We start from the raw sequence: 19,527 nt of genomic DNA, 5'->3' as shown, positions 1-19,527 counted from the left end.
TCTCCAGTCTTAGCCCCTCTTGTCATCTTGGCAAGAAACTCTTTGCACTAGCCTCACCCTATGCAGTCCAGCCAGTTCCAGGGGCAGATAGAGGGAAGGGGATGCTGGATATGTTAGGGGCATTGTTATGGTTAACTTCTGTGGTGGAAAGATCATTTGGAAATCACGCTGAAGATTATTGTTGGGTGAGTAAGTTGGAGGGGCATTTTACTTCGTATTTCAATATCTGTTTTTATTTATAAGTCACACATACATCTCTTCCCCACTCCACTCCACCTCCTCATTTTCCCTCCAAGCATTTGGGAACAAAGAGGTTTCTAAATCCAGTGTAAGTGAAGGAGCCTGAAAACCTGTCAACAGATTAAACAAGGAGTAAATCTTCATGATTTGGGTTAGGCAATGACTTAGATACGACATTCAAAGCACAAGCAACAAGAGGAAGAAATGGACAAATTGGACTCATAAAAATTAAAAACTTTTGTACCACAGGTGGCGTCATTAAGGAAGTGGAAAGACAAGCCATAGAATGGGAAAAATATTTGCAAATAATATCTCTGATAAGGGGCTTGTATACAGAAAATATAAAAACCGTACGACTCAATAATAATAAAAAAAATGCAATCTTACAAATGGGCAAAGGATCTGAATAGACATTTCTCCAAAGAAAATAAACAAATGGCCAGTAAGCACATGGAAAGATGCTCAGTTTTGTTAGTCATTGAAGAAATACAAAGCAAAACCACAGTAAGAGACCCCTATGTACCCAAGAGATGTCTAGAGCCAAAAAGATAGACAATAGTAAGTGTTGATGAAGATGTGGAGAAATTGCAACCTTCAGGCATTGCTGCAGCTACTTTGGAAAACAGTGTGGCAATTCCAAGTTAAATGGAGTTACCATGTGACCCAGCAATTCCACTCCTAGGAATACATCTGAGAAATGAAAACATATGTCCTCATGAAAACTTGTCCATGAATGTTCATAGCAGCATTATTTATAGTAGCCACAAAGCAGAACAACCCAAGTGCCCATCATCTGATGAATGGATAAACAAAATGTGGTTTATTCATACAATGGAATATTATTTGGCAATAAAAAGTAACAGAAAACTGATATCAGCAACAATACTACGACATTAACGAATGTTGAAAAAGTTATTCAGAGTGAAAGAAGACATTACAAAATACCACATACTGAATGACTTCACTCATACAAAGTGTCCAGAATAGACAAACCTGTAGAGATGCAAAGTAGATTCCTTGTAGGGCTAGGGGTGGCAGGTGGCAGAGACTGGGAGTAACTGCTCATGGGTACTGGGTTTCTTTGTCAGGTTATGGAAATGTTCTAAACTCAGGCTGTGGTTATGGTTATATAACACTATACTAAGAACATTGTTTTGAGTGAATCACATGGCTGATAAATTTTATCTCAACAAAGCTGGTTTTATTTTTATTTTTTTAAAGTCAGCAATTCTTTTCCTTGTCTAGGAATTTAATTCATCCCTGTTAACAAAATGTTCCATTAAAATTAGGGTTGCCAGATTTAGCAAGTAACAGTACAGGAAGCTCAGTTAAACTCAAATTTCTGACAAACAAGCGATAATTTCTTAGTTATAAGTTTGTCCCAAATATTGCATGAGACAAACTTATAATGAAAATCATCTGTTGTTTATTTAAAACTCAGCTGAGCATCCTGTTTTATCTTGTTCTCCCAATTAAAATGTAATGCAAACCACAGCCTTTTAATATACAGCTACATTATTTTCAAAATCGTCATCTGTCTCTTCATACACATCCCATAACTCCAGTACCAGAGGTAACATTGTTTCCATTTTACAGAGCATGAACCAGACCTAGACAGATAAAATGAATGTGACCCTTCCTTTTATCCATGTGACCCAGTAGCAGTGTCGTGATCTGAACCCAGGTCTGCCTGACTCCCAAAATCAGGCCCCCTCTACTCAAAGTGCAGGGCCCATGGCCACCTTGCTGTGGCCAATGGTGAGAAACCTGATTCTCTCCTCGTTTGTGTAAGGCGTGGGGGGAGTCTGAAACCTTCAGTTCCCATAACATTCCTAGCAGGGGCTCTGAAGCCTGGTTGCTGAGGGTGCTGGCAAAACAGAACAGCAAGTTCCCATTAGAATGTTCTTTTCTGGGAGGAGATAACAGGATAATAGGTATGTTACTTGCTTCCTGTAAAATGATGAGTGACAGTCACTCCAGATTAGAGTAATTCAGAACGAGTTAAGTCAATACCTGTGCTCCTTAGAGATCAATTTTTATTTTGAGGTGAGGAGAGGAAAGATGAAAGAGATTTAAAATAAAATTCAGTGCTCCCTTCCCAACCTCAACAAAGCTTGGGGGCTTTGGAGGGAGGTCTCTGAGTGCCTGGTGAGAGACGGTAAATGTGGATGAGGGCAGAATGTCCCTGAAATTAAAGACATGTGGCTTAGGGACAAATGATACCTCTGCACTGGATTCCTCGATATTTCCTGCATGAAATCTCTGCACTGAATTCCAGTCTCAGGAAGAAAATGGGTGCATACATGATGTTTTAAAGATGTTTAACATCTTGAGCAGGGTACAGTCAAAAACTAAACAGGCCACTTGGGGGATAAAATGATATTTTTCTCCCTCTCTTCAGTCATCATAACAAATTCCCTGATGGTCGGGTCAATGGGGCACCCTCTTCTAGGGCAACCTACTGTAATGCAATAGCGAGTTTCACTCTGGTATCTTCTATGATATGGATAGTAGTTCCTAAAAAGTGGTCAATGAACGAGTGTCAGACTGCATCTGAGTCATCGAGGAAGATTTTAAAATATGAATTCCTGGACTCCATTCCTATAGATTCTGATTCAGCAGGCCTGGCTTGGAGTCTAGGAATCTATGATTCTTATTAATAGCAAGCCCCCAAATGGTTTTGATGAGCAGCCAGACTGGAAATCCCTGGCAGAGGTGAAGTGTCAAGATGCTCTATGTCAAAATTTAAAGGTTTGCATTAGACAAGGTCAGGATGTCAGCGGTCTTTGTTTTCTGCAAAAAGACCTTGCTTTTTGCCATGGATCTATTCATGACATGAAAACAATTTTTTTAAGAAGCCAAATTGTGCTATAAATATATTAGGACAAACGACCTTTTAAGGAAGTTCTGCAGGGAAGCTTTTTATAAGGCATACAGCCCATTTGTCACCAAAATCTTTTCCCCAAAAGCAAATTTGCCGGAATGGAAAGCACCGCACCCCAGGAGTGCAGGCAGCAGGGTCCGAACTGCAGCCCTTTCTGATTTTCAGCTGGATGAACTTGGGCTCATGGCTTAATTGTCTGGGACTCAGGCTTCCGAGGAAGTGGAGGGATGGTGGGGATGGAGGAAGCCGGCTAGGGGAGTAAAGTGGGAGGTGAGTGGAGGATCTCAAAGCCTCTTTCCAGCTTCTACACTTTCTTAGAGAATCCTATTATATTTTTCTTATTCTATTTCAGTTTTTGCAAAGCAGTTCATGATTGCTTCTACTGCCAAATAGCCAACCCCCCTCCCCAACTCCAGCCCAATTTGTAATTAGGCGTCATGGGCAGACAGGCTGTTCTTGACTCCTGGCCAGAAGCTCTAGTCTTTTGTATAAATACATATGCCAGATCTTGAGTATGTGTCATTTAAAACCCCAGAATTTCAGGGTGACTTTAGTCTACCAAACAGATTCGTTTGTTTGTAGCCGTGGACTTTTTTTTTCCTTGATCAGACATATGCTTCTCCCTTTAGTCTCCCAGTGGCTCAGGAGTCCACTGTACCTGTGGGATCTTGAAGGTGGTCAGAGGTGCTTGCTCAGCTCTTTCTCACTTAAATAGCCCTTCCGTGAAGCTGCCTGTGCAGACACCTGACCAGTGGCATGGGGTGCCTTCTGCCGGGGATCTCTTCTTCACTTGAGGCCTGAACATGAAGACCACATTCCTCTCCAGTGTGACCAGGAGAACAAATTTATTTTCTCTGCATATCACTTTGTCGCTTTTCTTTCTGCCCTCCGATTTTCTAGCTAGTCAGAGTCATGTGCTGGGCTCGTGAGGTCTTCCTTATTTGATTATATTCATTGATTGTAGCTTGGTTGTACTGATGAGGCTTGAGAGTTCTGGAGTTCTCAGGAATTGATCAACAGCACGCTCAGGAAAAATATCGAACTTGGATAAAAAGCACATCTTAAAAAGCAGCTCTGTCTGATTTCTGATGTTGTTGTTATAGCAAAGTGACCTGCTCACCACCTGCTTCTGACAGCGTTACTGGTTCGAGTGTCAATTGAACCTGCAGCCAAGGTCAGAAATAGTGTGTGATTGGGATGCAGGAAGCCGAGAATTTTTTTTTTTTTTTTTTGAGACGGAGTCTCGCTCTGTCACCCAGGCTGGAGTGCAGTGGCGCGATCTCGGCTCACTGCAAGCTCCGCCTCCCGGGTTCACGCCATTCTCCTGCCTCAGCCTCTTCGAGTAGCTGGGACTACAGGCGCCCACCACCACGCCCGGCTAATTTTTTTGTATTTTTAGTAGAGACGGGGTTTCACCATGGTCTCGATCTCCTGAGCTTGTGATCCGCCCGCCTCGGCCTCCCAAAGTGCTGGGATTACAAGCCCGAGCCACCGCGCCTGGCCGGAAGCTGAGAATTAATCTCAGTATCATCCAGGCACTTATGATGCAACTGGAGTTAGATGATCAATGTCTTTTTGAATACCGTTGATGCTGCGTTCTTGGGTCTCAATATCTGTTGTTATAAAATCCATTCTGATCACTCAGAAACTGTATAAATACACATTAGTAATCCATTGATCCAAAGTTGAGGTCACAACTATGAAAGTCACGGCAACGCTTTTAGTGGGAAGAGAAAGGGTTGCCTGTGATGATGGAGACGTCGTCAGTTGCTGACTTCACCCCAGCACAGAAGCCAGTATGGAGTTTAAAGGGTGCTGAGGTGTGGTCAGATTTTAACTCATTTCAAAGGTCCACAAAATAACAGATATGTAGTTAAATTTTACCCGTGGCCCTGGAAAAAGATTGTAAATTGCAGGAGTGTAGCTGTCACACAAGCAGCCCCTTTGAGAATTTAGCCAATGGCTAAAGAGACACGAGACGCACCCCAACGTTTAGGAGTCTGCTCACAGAATGAGAGAACAGGGCAAGTTTGCAGCCATCAGGTGCCCCCAAATTCTGCATTCATGTGTCTACCATGCCTCCATGCCTTTGCCTTACAAGCAAAACCCAGCTTTCTTAGTTACTGAACTTGTGGAGCGTTAGGTGCTAACTGGCTGCCAGGGGAAGTGTAGAAATTCCATGGATTACCCTTCACATCAAGATGGCACAAACAGGTGTTTGCCGAATTCTCGCTCTACCAAAGGAATGCAAGTAGAACTATTTAAGGATAGTGGACTACTCTATGTCTTATAATTTAGGTGATTCCAATTGCTCGCCCTTAAGAGAAGGGAGGGGAGAGAGACAGAGAGAGAGAGAGAGAAAGAGAGAGAGAGAAAGATAGAGAGAGAGACTGATTGATTCTGTCTCTTCCTTGGAGTATATCTGGGATGGAAGCAGTGAACCTGACATTCCCACCCTGTCTCCGTTCCTGTGTGTTGTGCTCTCTGTCCCTCCCAGTGGGGGGCATCTCACGATGCTATGTGAGATTCTACGGTTTAAAGATAGTTGTGCAACATTGTTCCTAAATGCAAGTCAACTCGGTGTTCAACTTAGGCTGAAGGAAACCTAGCAGGGCCGGATTTTGAGAGACAGAATGCTGGCGTCCAACAGGTGCCCCCAATGGATTTTCCAAGGCTGTGATTGGCTGTAGGTGATTAGGGCCCCACACAGCCTTTTAGAATCTAACCACTAATGAAGTTCACCTCTGAGGCAATTCTTTGCTTTTCATCAGCTGTACATTTAGGGTAAGAGTTTTGTATCTCATTTCGCACCCCAAACATCCTCTTGAAGTAAGTAGAGCAGGCATTTATTATTACCCCCATTTTCACAGATGAAGAAATGATTGGATTTTCCCAATCAACAGCACAGGGCACATAAGCCACAGCTGGGCTCCGCCCCAGCCTTTATATCCCTAATCCCTCACTCTCTCCACTTTGCAGGTTTTCTCAGGATGCTGAGTCTTAGATTCTTCTGCCAGCCAATAGGCAAGTCCCCAGGCCACAATATTTACCTCCAAACCACCTGGCAAACAGTCATTATTACGGTATCCCTATCGGGCACTGATATGGCTCGGATTTGTGTTCCTGCTCAAATCTCCTGCCGAATTGAATTGTAATTCCCAGTGTTGGAGGAGGAGCCCCGTGGGAGGTGATTGGCTAATGGGGGTGGTTTCCTCCATGCTGGTCTCATGATAGTGAGTTCTCACGAGATCTGGTTGTTTAAAATAGTGAGTGGCCCCTCCTGCTTCACTCTCTTCCTTCTGCTTCAGCCGTGTGAGACGTGCCTGCTTCCCCTTCACCTTCTGCCATGATTGTGTTTCCTGAGGCCTCCCAGAAGCAGAAGTCTGTACAGCCTGCAGAACTGTGAGTCCATTAAACCTCTTTTCTTTATAAATTACCCAATCTCAAGTAGTTCTTTATAGCAGTGCGAGAATGGACTAATTCAGGCACTTAGGGTTCAGATAGTGTGCTAAACACTTCACATACTTCATCTCATTTGATTTTCTGAGAAACTTATTGGTTAATTATCATTATTATGCCCATATTACAGATGAGGAAACTGAGGCTTAAAGAAGTACATAGTCTACAGGCACTGAAATGCTCACTGTATTTGCTTCCTGGGGCTGCCATGAAAAAGTACCACAAGCTGGGGGACTTAAGACAACAGTGATGTGTTCACTCACAGTTCTGGAGACTGTAAATTTGAAAGCAAGGTGTCTGCAGGGCCATGCCCTCCCCAAAGGCTCTGTGAGGGGATCCTTCCTGGCTTCTTCTTAGCTTACGGCAGTTGCCAGTAATCCTTGGCCTCTCTTGCTTGCGGCAGCATTACACCAGTCTCGGCTTCTGTCATCCCAGGGTCGTCTTCCCTCTGTGTCTGTCTCTGTGTCTCTCCTCTTCTAATAGGGACATCTGTTATATTAGATTAAGGGCCCCCCATTCTCCAGGATGACATCTTAATTAAACTAATTACACTTGCTATTAATCTATTTCCAAATAATATCACATTCCAGGGCTCTGGAAAGGACACACATTTTGGGGGAGACACTATTTAACCTGGTACATTCTTTAATCCTGTTTCTTCTTCCCGGACACACAGGAACGCCACTCTTCCTAGTCTCCCTTCCAATTAGATTGGGTCTATGTTCCTGCATTTTGGTCAACAGAATGAGAGCAGAAGCAATGTTCATCATTCCAGGGTTGGCCATAAAACACCTGTGTAATCTTCCATACTCTCTTCACTCACCAACAGATTGAATTTGGGGAATGACTCTAAGGAGGCCCTAGAAGCTGGAAATGCCCTCAGATGGAAAAAGCAGAGATCCTGCATCACATCATGGAGGGCCTGCTTCTGAGGACTAAGTCGATTAAATAAACCTTTACCGGGCTAAGCCTCAGACCTGCAAGCTGCTTGTTATAGCTGTTAGCCTCACTAATACATCTAACTGGTAAACTGCAGAGTGGGATTCAGACACAAGTGCATTGAACCCAAAGCCCAGGTTCTCAATTGCTATTTGGTTTCCTGACTATTGCTGTTGCTAATTTAGCTAGTGTTTTCTTTTTTTTTTTTTGTATATGCACATCAGTGGTTCAGCAGGTGAGGGCACTTGTTTACAAAATGACCTATTGCAATATTGCCCACTAGTGATCCATGCGTGAATGTGCATTGTTAGGGGGGCAAGAAGATAAAGTCCAGAAGTGCTAGAATGTTCTAGCATATTCATCCCCAGCTCTTTGCAGAGGGACATAACAAAGAACTTCTGCATCAGCCTGTCCTTAGAAGGTCACCCATTTTTTTCATGTCGTTCCTCTTTATACTTCTAGGTGATGTCATGCCTCTTTGAAACCCACCCCTTCCTCACCGGCCCTTCCAGGAATCTTGGGTGGGTCCTTGTTTCACTTGTCCTGAAGCTTCTTGAGTGCACACTATCTGCCAGGCACCAAGGAGGCACAGTGAAGGAAGCTCTGCTGTCTCAGGGTTCCTATGCCCGGGGGAGGCTGAGATCAGGTCCTGAGGCACAGGGCCCTTCATGGGGTTGGGCCACAAGACACAAAAGTGAAGCTAGAGACAGAGCAGGTGTAGATCTGTGCCTCGACCTGGTTGGAAGTCGAGAAGGTTTCCCAAGGAGTAGTATTTGGGGTGACACCAGGTGAGGACAGTCTGGGTGAACTGGGTGTATAGGGAGATGCTCCAGAGCAGGGCAGGGAGGGGCTCACTGGAGCAAGGAAAGGAGACTGGGCCTTTCCTGGGCCTGGGTCCATATGATGGGGGCATGGCACTCACGGTGATTTTGTGCAGCTCTGAATGCACCTCCAGAGGGTGGAACCACTTCATCTTAAGATAAAAGTTTGGAAGCAGCCCTTTATTTTGGCTGAGCTTTTAGCTTCTAGAACAGTCTCCCAGGCTTCTGAATGAGCATCAGCCATTAGCATAGACCCAGGAAAACACATGTGAGGTTGTTGGTGATTCTCTGGCCTCAAATTTTCTATTTTGTGCATTGCTTGTCCTCATTTCTTGCTATCTATCTAGGACCATGTTTTATAGACTAAACATTTCTCATGCTGCACAATCAGAATCTCGTATATTGAATTATGAAATATTTGACACATGCAAAATATTACATAACATACATGGAAGGCATGTGAACCAGCCACTCAGCCAAAATTATAATTAAACCACTCATCCTGTGTGCGAGAGCGTTAGTTTTTTCCTCACCACTTTCTATTTTATTTACTTTTTTAATTTTTAAAAATGAAGGTTACTTATTAATGGTAGAACCCTTTTGCTATGAATAAAATTATCATGACTAATTTTATAAGAAAAATATGATATGGTTCATTACATTTTAAAAAGCAAGTTTATTGATATAACAATAAACTGCCTCTACTTAAAGTGTAAGTTCTGACATATGTATACACCCTTAAATTCATCTGTGCCATCAAGATAATGAACATGTCTATCTCCCCATGGTAGCCCCTCCCTCATCTCCTTGAACCTCCATCTGTTTTCTGTCACCAAAGATTAGCTTGCATTTTCTAGAATTTAATATAAAAGGAATTATATGGTATGGATTCCTTTTTGGCTGGCTTCTTCCATGTAGCATAATTTTGAGATTCATTCCTGTTGCACTGCGTATCAGCAGTTCTTTTTTGTTGCTGAGTAATATTCCATTATATGGATATATCACAATTTGTCTACGTATCTCTTGATGGACATTTGATTTGTATCCAGTTTGGGTATTACAAATCACAGCTGCTATGAACATTCATGTACGTCTCTTTGTTTGGATATAGGCTTTTATTTTTCTTGGGTAATTTTATTTTATTATAACTTTCACCTCTCTCATAGTCAGATATCATCTACTATATACCCACGGCTTGTGCACAGACCAGGCAGGACGGGAGTAAGGATGTTTTTGCATCCCAATTTGAGACAAATTTAGTTACTGGGTTCTGGTCCAAGGAATGAAGCTTTAACTTGGCCTATGAAGTCGATGTGCACATGCAAAGTATAATAGCTAAGTTAGTAAGAACGATCGTCAGGAGACCATTGTTTATGACAACCGACATGGAGGAGGAGGGGAAGTCTTCCTTCATCTCGTCCTCATCACATTTTCTCCTTGCCATGAGATTAGCAAACGATGCCCAGGAACAATCTGTAGGTGAAATACATTTTTTAAGGGTTGTTAATATCCGTTCCCAAAGTAAATGACACAAAACCAACATGAGTAGAAGCCAAGACAGGCGTAATTAATGGTGTTTATTTTTCATTAGGAGGCCAGAACAATTCCCTAATTGCTAGCAGATTCTAGGATCTGCCTTATTTGTAAACAGTGGTTCACAAAAAAAGTCATTAACAGAATAAACGGCCAATTTAGAGGAAGCAATTGCAATTATAAAATGTATTTAACGGTTTAAAGAATATTGGTGATATTTCGTAGAGGCTGTCTCTCCCACATTTGAACAGCTACACTTGGCCCACCAGATACCACCCACAGACCCCAACAAATCAGGACTATCCAGCTGGTTTGATCACTTTGTTAAAATGTGAATTTTCTGATTATAAAGCTAACTCATCCTCATTACAGAAAATTTCCAAATACAGAAAAGAACGACAAAGAAAAAAATCTCCCATATTCAACCTTTTAGCATTAACTATTAACATTTTAGTTTATTTCCTTCCTCCTATGGAATTTATAGTTGGGCTCAAACTCTATATACCATTGTGAATCGACTTTTTTCCCCTTGACATTATTGCATAAACATTTAATCTGTTTATTAAAGCTTTTTCTTTGTAAACACATTTTTAATGGCTAAAACATATCCCATTGTATGGACAGCCTATAATTTACTTAACCATTGCCCTTGTTGTGTGTACTTAGGTGTTTTCTCATCATTCCCTAGCATAAATAGTGTTGTAATCGGTATCTGGGCAAAAATATTTTTAACTGTATTTAGGATAATTTCCTTGGAACACTATTCCCAGAAGTGAAATTTCTAGATCAAAAGGTATGAAAGTTTTTGAGGCTCTTGATACAAATTGAGCTCTGGCTTTTATTTATTTTATTTTTTTTTGATAGCATCTCACTCTCTCACCTAGACTGGAGTACAGTGGCGCAGTCTTGGCTCACTACAACCTCTCCCCCTCCTGGGTTCAAGTGATTCTCCTGCCTCAGCCCCTCTAGTAGCTGAGACTACAAGCGCACGCCACCGCACCTGTGCCTGGCTAATTTTTTGTATTTTTTTAATAAAGATGGGGTTTCACCATGTTGGCCAGACTGGTCTTGAACTCCTGACCTCAAGTGATCCACTCGCCTGGACCTCCCAAAGTGCTGGGATTACAGGGATGAGCCACCGTATCCCACCAGAAACTCAGCTCTGTGTTTAATGCAGTCTCCCAGTAGGGGTGAAAAGAGACTTAACCCATGGTTAAATAGATTGCCTTGTGGGAGCTGGCATGATGTGAATAAAAAATCTCGAATTTCTTAGTCTAGAAAGAAGACAGAGGGTCCCGAAAAAAAGCAGCACTTTCCAAGAGGCAGCAGCACTCAGACTGGGTGTAACAATGTAACTTGGAGGGAAACCCCACCTCAAAGATGGAGATAAGCAAAAGGATGCAGAAATGAGCTGTCAGGGATTGTCCAAGTTTGAGGGGAATGCTAGAAGCCTCCAAAATGAAAGGCAGAGGCCGTGCCTCACTCCCAAGACTGGGGTGACCATCCACGTGAGTCCCCAACAATCAATGTCTGTCTTCTGTAATTGCCTCCTGAGGGTCTTAATGGATTGTAACTCGCTCGAGGGGCAAAAGTAGTACTGTTGTTGTTACTATTTACATCCCCTCTGCTTCAGTATATGACACAAGGTACACATCAGGTGCTTACTAAATGAGACTTTAAGTTCCCTGAGGTTAGGATCAATGTCTTTCTTGTTTTCTCTATTCCCAGTGTCTAGCACAGTTCTTACCATATAGTAGACATTTAGTAGGCATTGGTTTAACAGAATATATTCAGATAGTTGCTGTCTAATAACCAGTCATTCAGATTCATTTATACAAAAGCTTGTGGGAGAGATAAAAACCCACTAGGTTTGGCTGAATTCCACCCTCTCAATTTTTCTTTCCTACCCCTCCTTACTCTGCTCTGCATGCCCCACAGGGCTGAGCTATGAACCTACCCAACCAGCGACTGATACTATGATCAGGTCTGTCAGCCTGAGCCTGTAACCCAAGCTCGCTGAGATGGTGGTATCTGTTCTTTAGCTGCTTAACTAATGAGGAAGCAAAGTTGCTGAAGTGTCTTCCTCGTCAGAAGTGATGAGCTTGCCCATGATTCAGAGAAACAATTCCATCTTTCTCCCAGTCTTGTGGGGGAAGCTGAGTTGGTTATTCATTCCACCTTTCTTTCTCTTCCTTTCCTTTCTCGTTATTTTTCTCCTTTCTTTTTCCCTTTTTTTTTTTTTTTTCTGATAGTGTCTTGCTCTGTCGCCCAGGCTGGAGTTCAGTGGCGCATCTCAGCTTACTGCAGCCTCTGCCTCCCGGGTTCCAGCGATTCTTCTGCCTCAGCCTCCTGGGAGCTGGGATTACAGGTGGACACCAACATGCCCAGCTAATTTTTGTATTTTTAGTAGAGACGGGGTTTCGCCAGGCTGGTCTCAAGCTCCTGACCTCAGGTGATCTGCCTGCCTCAGCCTCCCAAAGTGCTGGGATTACAGGCGTGAGCCACCGCGCCTGGCTTCATTCCATTTTTCAAAAACTAGTAACTCATATTAATTAGTTCAGTACTCCAGGACTTGTTTCAGATTCCGGCAACAATGTCCTCTCATCATCAAGCTCCAGACTTCCAAGGTAAGACTGAGCCACGTTGCCAGCAGGCTGACATCTCAGTAGCCATCGCTGTCATTGCTATCATAGCATCTAGAACCGTGCTAGTCTTGCATTCACCATGGCAACAGGACAATGCGCAGCCTCTGCATTTCCATTATCTTTTGTTGGTTTCCTAAAAGTGGTATTTTCCATGCCAGTATTTTCTTAGCTTACCAATTATACTTTAGAATTCTTTTTGTCTGAGGTTTGCTTCTCTAGCATTTGGAAAACAAATTCATGAAAAATGGTATGAATTCCAAATTGTAGGAAATGGAAGTCAGCTTGGGCACTGACTGGTTTTACAATGTGTAGTCTTAAGTTTTTTGAGACTGTATATAGAAAAAAGGTTAATTAAAACCATGTCATATATTTTTATGTAGAGAAATCAATTCCTGTCTAAAATGTGATTAGTCTTCTAATCTACCTGTGTGAATTAGAATAGGCTGGATAAAGTTCGGTAAAAAATGACTCCAAGTTTCAATGGCTTTAACATGATACAGATTCATTTCTCTCTCAGGCTCTTCGTCCATTGTGGGTCATCAAAGGGCTTTGTTCCATATAGTCACTCAGGGAGCCAGGGTAGCTAAGATGTCATCAGGAACGTTGTGTTTTCTGTGGCAGTAGAGGCAGAGAGATGGTTGTCTATCAGCTCTTCTAGGCTTCAGCCCAGAAGTGGTACATTGGCCAGAACAGTTCATCTGACCACTCCCAACTATGAGGGTAGCTGGGGAATGTGGGGAAGCAGATGGACTATTTTTTTGAGCACCGCCGTATCTGCCAAGGCTGATACAAGCAGTTAATCCTCTGGTCTATTTCTTTTAAAGGAGAGTTGAGAATTAGCTTTTCTGTTTTTTTGCACCCCTCCTCTTCTCTCCCCTCCTCTCTTCTCTTCTCCTCTTGGAATATCTATATCTATATGTATCTCCAATTACAGTTTGAGCTCCATGAGACTAAAATTTTACTTTCTTTTTGTATCCCCAGTGCCCAGTAGACTGTCAGGCACTTAATATGTGTATAGTCAGTGGTTACTGAATAAGTGATAATTGTGTAAATGGACGTTTTACCTTGCCAGAAATGATACCATAATATGGTCAATGAATTATAATCACAGAATTCTGCAGTGCCAGAGAAGGAGAGAATCTTTTTGTCTAGAACTTTTGATGGCTCATTGACCATTAGGACACCGTGGCTGGGACAGCCAGTCAGTTGTTGGGCCAATGATGCTCTTCTCTATGCAGGCTTCCTTGGAAGCTGTCTTCCTAGAGTGGACAAGCCCATGTCTTCATAGGAAAAAGATCCGTGGAAAGTGGAATCTCAGCTTTGATATTGCACCCCGTCCCCCCCACATGCAGCCCCACTTTTCATTTTTCACTTCAGCTTCAGCACTGAGGCAACTTTCCCATTATTCAAATCCTAGGAACTTTGTCCAGGTCTCAGGCTTCTCTGGGACTTAACGCTTACTTCTTGAAGCATCATAGCGTAGTGGAAAGGACTTTGACTTCAAGGAAGAGTGTTGGGGTTTAAATCCTGACTCTTGCAAGGTAATTTCTGCATGGCCTCGGGCATGTCACTTGCCCCTCAGCCAGGGCTCTCCCCTGGGAAGTGGGAAAGTGCCATGTGTCTCACGGGATTGCTTCGGTGGCTAGATGAGACAAAGTATATGTAAGGCCAACCAGCAAGCAACAAGCTGAGCAGGTCTCTTGATGGGAGCACACGACTGCAGCCCATCGGAATAGTGACAGTGGTGGCATCTGTCCTTCAATGACTTAGCTGATGAGGAGCAAAGAAGCCAAAGTTTTCCTCCTCCTTATGAGATAACAGGCATGGCCAGAATCAGTGTGGCATGGGACTCAGTTCACAGGTATTGACAATAAAAACAATAATGATAGAAACTTGCTTCATACCTTTCTCCAGCTTCTTCCTGTTCCCAATCCATAGCCCCTCCCCCTTTAAATAAAAGCAGAGCCGCTAGTCAGCCTTCCTGAATGAAGGAGAGGTGACCTTGTCCAGCATGCCCTCTGGATACCATGAAATGTCAGCTTCCTCCCCACTGGGTTGGGGTGGAGATCGGCTATTTAGAGATCTGCAAACTTGCTTCACTCTCAGAGGAGAGAGGAAGTATGTTTTCTCAGGCATCGGGAGGTACCCATCCAAATTCCACACACCTTGTCTGGGCTGAATTTTACAAAGCATTTGAAATGCTTTGTAAATTTAATTGTCTTCAGACAGTGTATTCAGATTGATTAGGTAATCAGTGCATTTGGTACGGTGGTAACTCGTTTTAATATCTAAGTAGAGCTGGTGGGCTTTCTTGTGCACAAAATGCTCCCCAAGGTATTCAAGGCCCAGTCGGAGCCACACTCCGGTTGAGCATCACTCAGAGGCTGGAGAAACGTCGGGGGTAGGGGGTGGGTGGGGGTGGAGGGGGAGTGCAGGGAGTCTGCGAGGTTGTTGAGCCCAGCTGCTCTCAGGGTGCTTTGATTTCCTTTCAGACATCGAGGAGTCAATTCCCTGCGTGCTCTAACAAGCCATGGAATCTTCACTGGGTAGTTATTGGCGACAAGACACTGAGCTAGGCTCAGAGGAACTTGACCATAGGAAGTAGTAGAAGAAGGGACAGGAGGACCAGAATTTCTGTGCCATGTGCTTTTCCTGTGTCCTCTTGTTTTGTTTTGTAAATTAGAGATGGGGTCTTACAATGTTGTATAGGTTGGTCTCTAACTCCTGGGCTCAAGCAATCCACTCACCTCGGCCTCCCAAAGTATTGGGATTACAGGTGTGAACCACCTCACCCAGGCTGTCCTCTTGTTTAATACACACTATGAGGTACAGGGAAGCAGAGGCTTTATGAGGGTTAGTAACTTGTTATAATGCCACCACTAGTGGCAGTCGTTTTGGACAACATAGATCTAGATGAAGGGTCTTCAAACTATGGCTCATAGGCCAAATCTGACCTGCTCTAAGATAAGGGTTTAAAATGATTATATAAGTAACTGATTTTGCCTATTGGCCTTCAGAGCCTAAAATATTTACTACCTGGCCCTTTAAGGAAGAGTTTGCTGAGCACCGGTCTAGATAAAAGCACAGTGGACACTGTGGTGTGTGGCCAGTCCCCTTCCTTTCCAGCTTCTGGGGGTGTGGGCTGTCGGCAGCTCATAGTTGGATTCTTCTCTGAGAAATGCACTTGGTCTGTCCAGCCCAAGGTGAAATGCACATCCAGTGAATGGTCAGTGAGTGGGTACAAAGCCCAATTCCCTTAGCTCAACTTGGGACCATTCTGCAGGGCCAACCTAGCTGCAGAGCTCTTGTGGGTAGGCTAAGGTCCCTGTGGTGACTCACAGCTCCACTCCTCCCTCCATCCCCCCAGCCTCAGCCACTCCTGTACAGGTGTCGACACTGAGAGCTCTCTCTAGAAAACCTGCCCACACATCTCTGTGCTGCATCTTCTATTTCCCAGGAAACCATCCTGTGACAGCAGCTCTTCCACGCTCCCCTGCAATGATCAACTTGGAGCCCAGTGGGGCTAGTGAGGAAGACTTTCCTACTGGGGGGACAGGAAGGAAGGGAGCTGTGGAGCTCGGTCTCGAGCTCCAGTGCCCTCCTGAAGGCAGAGGCAGAGCTGGACCACTCATTAGAAGACCTTCAAGGCCCTTTGTGCTCTGGCCTCCCCTTCACCTTTCTAGCCCCATCTAAGCCAGTGCCTCAGTTCTGTACCCCACCCATCAATCCTAACTGCCAGCCCAGTGGCATCTCTCATGCTTCTGTGAAGCCCTCTTCTCTGTCTTGTCACCTGGCTTTTGCACACTGTGGTCCCCCTGGGAATATCTTCTCTATTCTTTACTTGCCTGACTTGCCTTTCAGGGTTATAGTTGATAAAGTAATAATAGATAGCATGAAGCTCTCACTGTGTGCCAGGCACTGTTCCACACATGGTGCATGTGATACCTAATTTAATCCTCTTGATAACCCTAAGCCACAGGGTCTTATTGTAGATGAGGAATTTGAAGCACAGCGAGGTTAAATAACTTGCCAAGGTCACAGAGCTCAAAAATTGTGAAGCTAGGATTTGAGCCAGAAATTTTGGCTCTGAAGCCCAGCTGAGCTGTATACTTGGAATTGTCTGTAAAGCATCCTTCTTCTAGAACAGCCTCTTCTCCAGTGACCCTGCCACCAGCCATGGCTCAACAGTCTACAAGTGGGCACTTGACCCAAGCTGGGCTGATGAGTAGTTCCCTGGGTACAGCTGCAGGATGGTGTCTCGCCAGTGGAAGTAAAACATAAGAGTATTCAGTGGTTATATTTCCAACTACCTGGAAGAAATGAATCTGTAAGGCGAAAGAGTGGGCCGGTCCTCACATGTAGAGAAGTTGGGGAGAGGGTCCTGGAGTCGCTGGGCTATCTGCCTCCAGCCTGTCCCAGAGGCCTGGCTGCAGCCTGTTCTTCATTAGATTCTGGGAGCTCACATCTCCTCCATTTTGCTTTAGCAAGGTCCGCTTGGGTTTCTGTGATTTGAAAGGACCAAATGAAATGTTTCCTGCAGAAAGGCCTCACTGTCACCACCTTGCTGCAGTCTGGCTCAGTAGGAAGCTCAGGGCCTGGGTTTCCTCTGATAACAGTGGCTGACTAAATAACAACAGTCACTTGGCCTGGATCTTAGGATCCCAGGCAGCTGTTTTCACTTTTCTCCCAGCTGGGCAAGGGTGGCCAGAGTGGTGAGTACTGCACAACCACAGACTTAGAGTCAACACCAAGATCCAAAACGTTTTAAATGGAGCATTCTGGCTTTCGCCAAAGTGCACAAAGAACAGGGAGTGTGAAAATGAGGCTGTCCCAAGGAAGAGGCTGCACAGAGGCATCATCAAATGTGGGGCTAGTGAGATCTGGGCCCTCTTGAGGGTCATCCAGTCAGATGAGCCTGTGGTTTCACCGAATTGGCTTCAGCTAACTTGGTCAGGCACCCAATACATAGGCCTTGTTATATCCCAGATGTGATGCCTTTCCCCAACAGAGATGGCGGTAATTGATGAACAAACTGGAGGCTACGGCAAGGTGCTGGAACTCAACATATATAGAGAATAGTGGGCTGATGGTTCATTCTAGAGAACAGAAACAAACGGAGAAGGCAGAGGGAGGAGGACTCACGGAGGGGTGGAAGCCATGAGCTAACAGAAATCCTGCATAAGGGGCAGTAGGAGCAGAGCATTGCTGAGTTGTCCTAATGTGGGAGCCCTCGAGTCAGGATGAATAGATGTTGTCTCTGAGCTACCACGGTCACCAGGTGGCTCAAGCTTAGAGGTGTCCTGATTGACCTTCTTTTCCCAAGTTAGGCACGTCTCTGTGATGCTAGGTGGTGTCATCACTGTTCCTGTCATCCTCCTGGACACTGCTTAAGTTCACCTGAGAGTGTCTGTGTCCGGACATGTAAAGAGCTAAACCAACATAAAAGACAAGTGCTGGCGAGGATGTGGAGAAATTGAAGCTCTTGTGCACTGTTGGTGGGAAAGCAAAATGGTGCAACCATTGCAGAGAAAATCATGGAGGTTCCTCAAAAAATTGAAAATTGAATTACCATATGATCCAGTAATCCATTTCTGAGTATTAGGAAGAACTGAAATCAAAATCTCAAAGAGATAGTAGCACCTCAATGTTCATTGCAGTGTTATTCACAATAGCTAAGATGTGAAAACAACTTAAATGTCCATGGATAGATATATGAATAAAGAACATGTGATGTATACATACAATAGAATACTATTCAGCCTTAAAGAAGGGAATCCTGCCATATGCAACAACATGGACAAATACTATAAAATTCCACTTATATGAGGAATTCAAAATAGTTAATGTCATAAAATCAGAGAGTAGAATGATGGTTACCTGAGGCTGGGGGGAGGAGGAAGTCGGAAATTGCTGATCAATGGGCATAAAGCATCAATTATGCAAGCTGAATAAGAGTAAGCTGCCCATCACACTGGTGGTTACTAATACTATATTGTACACTTAGAAATTTGTTATGTGGGGTCAGGTGCAGTGGCTCATACCTGTAATCCCAGCACTTTGGGAGACCAAGATGGATGGATCACCTGAGGTTGGGAGTTCGAGACCAGCCTGACCAACATGGTGAAACCCCATCTCTACTAACAATACAAAAATTAACCAGGCATGGTGGTGTGTACCTGTAATCCAAGCTATTCAGGAGGCTGAGGCAGGGAGAATGGCTTGAACCCTGGTGGTGGAGGTTGCAGTGAGCCAAGATCGCACCACTGCACTCCAGCCTGGGTGACAGAGAGAGACTCCATCTTAAAAAAAAAAAAAAAAAAAAAAAGAGTTTGTTACAAGGGTAGATCTCATGTTACATGTTCTTACCATAGTAAAATTTAAAAAATGTAAAGTGCTAAACCAGCAAACAGAACACAGGATGTCTTGGGGCAAAGGTGTCAGTCAGGGAGGTCCCGCTGAGCAAGGAAATGCTCCTGACCCTGAATGAGTGCTGGCCCTTGAACGGCCACCAGGAGAACCTGACCATCGCCTTAGTTTCTTCTTCCATTCATTAATAACAATTGATGATGCCTAAAAATTTTTTATGAAATTTACATAATGTAAAATTAACCATTTTAATGTGACCAATTCAGTGGCATTTTAGCACATTTACGAGATTCTGCAACCACCATCTCCATCTAATTCCAAAACATTCTCATCACACCTAAATAAAACCCCATATCTATAAACCATCACTCCCCATTTCCTCCTCCTCCCACCTCTGGTCTGCTGTCCCTGTGGATTTACCTATTCTGGATATTTCATGTAAATGGGATCCCACACTATTGTGACTTTTTGTGTTTGTCTTCTTTCACTTAGCGTAGTGTTTTCACAGTGCGGCTACACTGTAGCATGTGTCAGTACTTCAATCCTTTTTATGGCTGAGTAATATTCCATTGTATGGATTTACATTTATTTCATCCATTCATTAGTTGATAGATATTTGGGCTCTCTCCACCTTTTGTGT

This window comes from Hylobates moloch, unplaced genomic scaffold (genome assembly GCF_009828535.3).
Source record: "Hylobates moloch isolate HMO894 unplaced genomic scaffold, HMol_V3 SCAFFOLD_3, whole genome shotgun sequence".
In the NCBI taxonomy this organism is placed as follows: Eukaryota; Metazoa; Chordata; class Mammalia; order Primates; family Hylobatidae; genus Hylobates; species Hylobates moloch.
Note: the sequence above shows the minus strand (reverse complement) of the source record.